Source organism: Podarcis erhardii, assembly GCF_964252035.2.
Source record: "Podarcis erhardii genome assembly, chromosome: 5".
NCBI classification, from domain to species: Eukaryota; Metazoa; Chordata; class Lepidosauria; order Squamata; family Lacertidae; genus Podarcis; species Podarcis erhardii.
Window position 1 is genome coordinate 97,116,575 of NC_138509.1, and position 5,696 is coordinate 97,122,270.

The window sequence follows — 5,696 nt, forward strand, 5'->3', positions numbered from 1 at the left end:
TCAGGGGTCCCTTCCAACTCTAAAATTTTGTTATTCTAGAGGGCACCAGGTTGGGGAAGTCTGAGCTAGACTAACCTAAGGCAGAGGAGCCTAGACAAGGCCTAGAACCCATGTACCTACAGGACTGCCTCTCCTAGTCTGCCCCACGGAGGACCTTAAGGTCCACAAATAATGACATTTTGGAGGTCCCAAGTCGCAAGGTGGTTAGATTGGTCTCAACTAGGGCCAGGGCCTTTTCAGTAGTGGCCCCGACTTGGTGGAACGCTCTGTCACAAGAGACTAGGGCCCTGCAGGACTTGACATCTTTCCTGTCTGCAAGACAGAGCTGTTCTGCCTGGCCTTTGGTTTGGACTCAGTCTGACCCTTATGTCTCCCTCCCCTTATGGTCTTGATTTATCGGCTACTTTTAAAATGAGGCTGCATTTTAAATTGGTTTTTCCCCCCCATCATGTTTTTTACTGTGATTTTATTGGTCTGAGCCCGGCTCTAGCCGGGGAGGGCGGGGTATAAATAAAAATTATTTTTATTATTTTTATTAAGGCCTCTCTAGGTAAGGCTGGGAGATACGCTCCTATAAAATTGATGGCAAACCTAAGGGCCTCCGCCCATTGCTCCTATACCAGCGAGGGGTCACAGGGAAAGCTCATTTCCCCTGACCATTGGGCCTGCTGGCTAGAGGCAATGGGAGTCTGAGCCCAGCAATAACTGGAGGTCCAGGTTCCTCATTCAATAACTGGAGGTCCAGGGGGTTGGACTCGATGGCCCTTGTGGTCTCTTCCAACTCTATGATTCTATGATTCCTTCCCTGTACATATTTGGTGTAACAGTTAGAGTGCCGGGCTGAGACCTGAGAGTCCGGGGTTCGAATCCTGACTCAGCCATGGAGCTCACTGGGTGACCTTGGGCCTATCGCTGCCTCTCGGCTTAACCAACCTCGCAGGGTCGTTGTGGGGTTAGATGGGGGGGGGAACCATGTACACCGCCTTGGACCCCTTGTAGGAAATATCAAATAAATAAATAAGATTATGATAGTGCGGCATTGCTACTGGAAACAGATTTATGGGGGTATTTTTTTTGAAATTTAAGGAAACGTTAGCTTGTGAAAGTAGCCACGGAATGTATCTTTCGCACTGGAGTCAATTCATTTTCCGTTTTTTTTGCTCTATAGGACTCACCTTTTCCCTTCTAAAAAGTAAGAGGAAATGTGTGTGCGTCTTATGGAGCGAATGCAGGCTGCGCAGCTATCCCAGAAGCCAGAACAGCAAGAGGGATCGCTGCTTTCGCTGCACAGCGATTCCTCTTGTTGTTCTGGCTTCTGAGATTCAGAACATTTTTTTTCTTGTTTTCCTCCTCCAAAAACTAGGTGCATCTTATGGTCTGGTGCGTCTTATAGAGTGAAAAATACGATATTTAGAAAGGAATTGTGTGCTCACTTCAGATCCTTCCTCTGGAAGGTTTCACACAGTTCATAGAATTGTCAGGGGACCCGAAGGGTCAACGAGTCCAAACCCCTGCAATGTAGGAATATTTATTTGCTTTGAGGTGGAACCAGAGCAGTGCATGGAAACGCTGTTTACCTTCCCACCGGAGTGGTACCTATTTATCTACTTGCACTTTGACGTGCTTTCAAACGGCTAGGTTGGCAGGAGCAGGGACCAAGCAACGGGAGCTCACCCCGTCGCGGGGATTCGAACCGCCGAACTTCTGATCGGCAAGTCCTAGGCTCTGTGGTTTAACCTATAGCACCACCCGCGACCCTAAGACAGTATGTACTCCCTCCTGAATAACTCCCCCCCTTACATAAAGAGGGGGTCCCCTCCTGTTTGTGTAATCCCCACCGCTGCCCCAGCTGCCAGATATCTGCATTTTCACCCCATGTTATAACATTTCTCAGAATTTGGTAATCTGATGGTGTATGTGAGCGGATTTGGAAGGGCATTTCCCAAGGACAACAGACAGCCTGAGGGGAGTCCAAATAGGCACAGTCAGAAAACCAAACCACAAAAACTGGAAACAAATTCTGCACAGCTCAGCAAACCTTGACATGGAATGAGAAAACAACTACTTTAAAAAATACTGTTCAACAGCATGACAAAGCAGGTTGAGTACACACCATACATTTAAGGAACGCCCCCCCCCCAAATCCTGGGAACTGTAGTTTGTTAAGAGAGCCAAAACGTACAAGTACCAAGGTTGTTGTTGTTTAGTCGTTTAGTCGTGTCCGACTCTTTGTGACCCCCTGGACCAGAGCACGCCAGGCACTCCTGTCTTCCACTGCCTCCCACAGTTTGGTCAGACTCATGTTTGTAGCTTCGAGAGTACCAAGGTACGATTGTATATTCTTTTCACTAATGGGTAATGTTATGTACTGAAGTTCTCACCCTGGGCCAGCAGGGGGATACTGTAGATAGTTTTCACTCAGATCCGCATATGCAAATAAGGAATTGAAAGTGACGTTCAGTGATTGGATAGTTACAGAAAGTTGTTACTGTTGCTTTGTAGTTGAGATCTATATAAGCAGGTTGGCCGAACCCTTCAGTTCAGTTCAGTTCTGGCCTGTGAATAAACAAGAGCTGTTTGAAGAATCGCTGTGTCGTCTGATATGTTCACCCACAACCTAACAGGTGAATTGTGTATGTGTGTGTGTATATATATATATGCACAATTTACCCTTTTTGTACATATGCCTTTTTGTACATATTAGTCAGCTGGAGAACTTCACTGCAAAAAATCAGAAACGTTTGGATTTCGAAGAACAGCTGTGTTTTGGTTTGCAGATTCAGAAAATGCAGATGAGGTAAGTTCACCTATAAATGTGAATTGAATCAAACCTGCCCCACTCCCCCAATCCTTGCTGAGAAAGAGCTCTGTTGAACTCCAAAGCTTTCTTCATGCCAAACAAAAGAGAAGTCAGTCACTTGTTCCACTTGCTCTATTTTGTATGTATTCTTAAGTTCGATTCACTCGGTGCAGCAATCGGAGTCGGACTGGAAAAACGAGAGGAACCAAAAACGAGAGATTAGTTCATCCCTAACTGCATTCAATTCAAGGAAAACTTTCCCGGGCCGAACTCTGGGAAACAGGAAAAGCAATGCCGCTGATGGTCCTGCAAAATTGAAGGAAAGCCAAGCTATGCATAGTACTGATTGGGTAGCCCATAAAACACCCAAAGCAATTTTGCACCGTAAAAATTTTTCCCAGGGTGGCTGGGGAAACTCAGCCAGATGGGCGGGGTATAAATAATAAATTATTATTAATTATTATTATTATTATTATTATTATTATTATTATTATTATTATTATTTTAAAAAAATTAAAGGAGTAAGACAGCAGACATACCTATGAACTTAGCACTATTATTTTTTAATTCGAAAATGTCAAGAGCCTTTACTGGGCAAGGGAGCCGGCATACATCTTCCGGGTCTTGTGGCCAGCATGACTAAGCCGCTTCTGGAGAACCAGAGCAGCACACGGAAACGCCGTTTACCTTCCCACCGGAGTGGTACCTATTTGTCTACTTGCACTGACATGCTTTCAAACTGCTAGGTTGGCAGGAGCAGGGACAGAACAACGAGAGCTCACCCTGTCGTGGGGATTCGAACTGCCGACCTTCTGATTGGCAAGCCGTCGGCTAAGGAGCCCTTTGCTTCCTGCAAAGTTCTGAAAGTGAAGGATGTTTGCGCTGAGCGTGCCAGGTGGGGGGTGGGGTGGTAGTGTCAGGCACAAGAGGGAATTAATAATTTCCTATACAAAGCAGGCAGTTGTTGCCCCTGCGGGTGCCTCGCCATCAGACAACAGAGTCACAGGGAGGCAGCGGCAAGTGGCAGGTCTGTGGTTTGCCACTTTGATACAAACACACACACAAAAATGCACAAACATGCTGGTGTTTGTTCTATCAGTTTCTCATGCCTTACACATGTCAGCTCAAGCCCAGGAGAGAAAACTTTTAATTTTCATTAGGTATAAGTTTTAGGAACACAGGAAGCTCCTGTATTATACCTGGCCAGACAATTGCGCACTACTGCCAGCTCAGACTGGCAGCCGTCATTCTCCAGGGTCTTTCACATCACCTGATGCTACCTGATTATTATTTTTTAATAGGAATGCCAGATGTCAAATTTGGGGCATTCAGCATGTGTTCCAGCACCAACTATGCCCCTACCCCTTTTTTGTTTTTTACATGGCTGAGTAGACTTTCCATGATCTCTTGGCACCAGAATTCTAGCCAGGACAGGGAATTTTCTCACCCCTTCCCTGGGCTTCTGACCGGGGGGCATTGCAAAGAATCCTGTGTAACTGAAACACCGGCACTTGCGCCGACCTGCGGCCAATAATTCTGTGCGGCTCTAAAAGTTTGCATGCTCTTAACAATGGCAGATTGTGGCCTGCTTAAAATAAAGCGACAAATCACCTTACCCATCTTGCGCACTGGGTCTGTGGACAGGCAGGGATTCCTTAATTCCGCCAGGCTTCTCTTAATTCCAAGTGCTTTGGCCCAGAACTATAAAGGAATAACCAGAAAGAGTGCTGTCAGTGTAAACCACACCACAGGAGGAGGGGAGAATACAAGACATCTGAGCTGCTTGCCCCAGCCGCTGTTGCCTTTTGTCCTGGTGAGTGCAGCCGCCGCTCAGCCTTTGAAAGCAATCCTTGTGAGTCACTGTAAATGCTTCAATAAATCCAGCTTGTGGGAATTAAAATGATCAGTTACGTCAGGGTGGGAGTCGCCAGGACGCTGCCTTTTCCCCGAAGGAGCACAGACATGCCTTTTTCGCGCTTTGCAAAACTCCTGGAATCAGCACAGGGCTTTGGCGCCACAGCCCCTTCCCGACTCCCTGCCGCTGCTGCTAAAGTGGCAAAACTGGAATGCAAGTTAAGGAGGCGCAGGGTTGCCAACTCCTCACCCCTTGGCTGCGCTCCTGCGGGCGCTTAGCAGAACACACAGAAATGAGGCAGGTGTCCCTTCTAGCATGGCACGATGCCCTCCAACTTTTCTCCAATGAAAATAGGGACATCTTATTTTAAAAAAGGGATGTGGGTAGCGCTGTGGTGTAAACCACAGAGCCTAGGACTTGCCGATCAGAAGGTCGGTGGTTCGAATCCCCACGATGGGGTGAGCTCCCGTTGCTCGGTCCCTGCTCCTGTCTACCTAGCAGTTCGAAAGCACGTCAAAGTGCAAGTAGATACAGTGGTACCTCGGGTTACATACGCTTCAGGTTACATACGCTTCAGGTTACAGACTCCGCTAACCCAGAAATATTACCTCGGGTTAAGAACTTTGCTTCAGGATAAGAACAGAAATTGCGCTCCGGCGGCGCAACGGCAGCAGGAGGCCCCATTAGCTAAAGTGGTGCTTCAGGTTAAGAACAGTTTCAGGTTAAGAATGGACCTCCGGAACGGATTAAGTACTTAACCCGAGGTACCACTGTAAATAGCAGGAAGGTAAACAGTGTTTCCGTGCGCTGCCCTGGTTTTGCCAGAAGTGTCTTAGCCATGCTGGTTACATGAACTGGAAAAATTGTCTGCGGACAAATGTCGGCTCCCTCAGCCAGTAAAGCGAGATGAGCGCCGCATACCCAGAGTCGTTTGCGACTGAACTTAACCGTCAGTGGTCCTTTACATTATTATTATTATTATTATTATTATTATTATTATTATTTCCCCATCCATCTGACTGCGTTGCCCCAGCCACTCTG

General features: G+C 47.0%; 1 long non-coding RNA gene across 2 annotated transcripts; it reads right to left on the minus strand.

The window, feature by feature from the left end:
• Nucleotides 1-2,746: 2,746 nt before the first annotated feature.
• LOC309341531 lies at nucleotides 2,747-4,734 on the minus strand. 2 transcript variants are annotated; one of them, XR_014156376.1, is made up of 2 exons: nucleotides 4,417-4,734; nucleotides 2,747-2,987 (listed from the first exon to the last, which is right to left on the minus strand). It is a non-coding gene; the product is annotated as an uncharacterized lncRNA (long non-coding RNA). The 2 variants fall into 2 exon arrangements; XR_014156377.1 differs by having other exon boundaries at nucleotides 2,747-3,106.
• Between the last annotated feature and the right edge of the window lie 962 nt (nucleotides 4,735-5,696).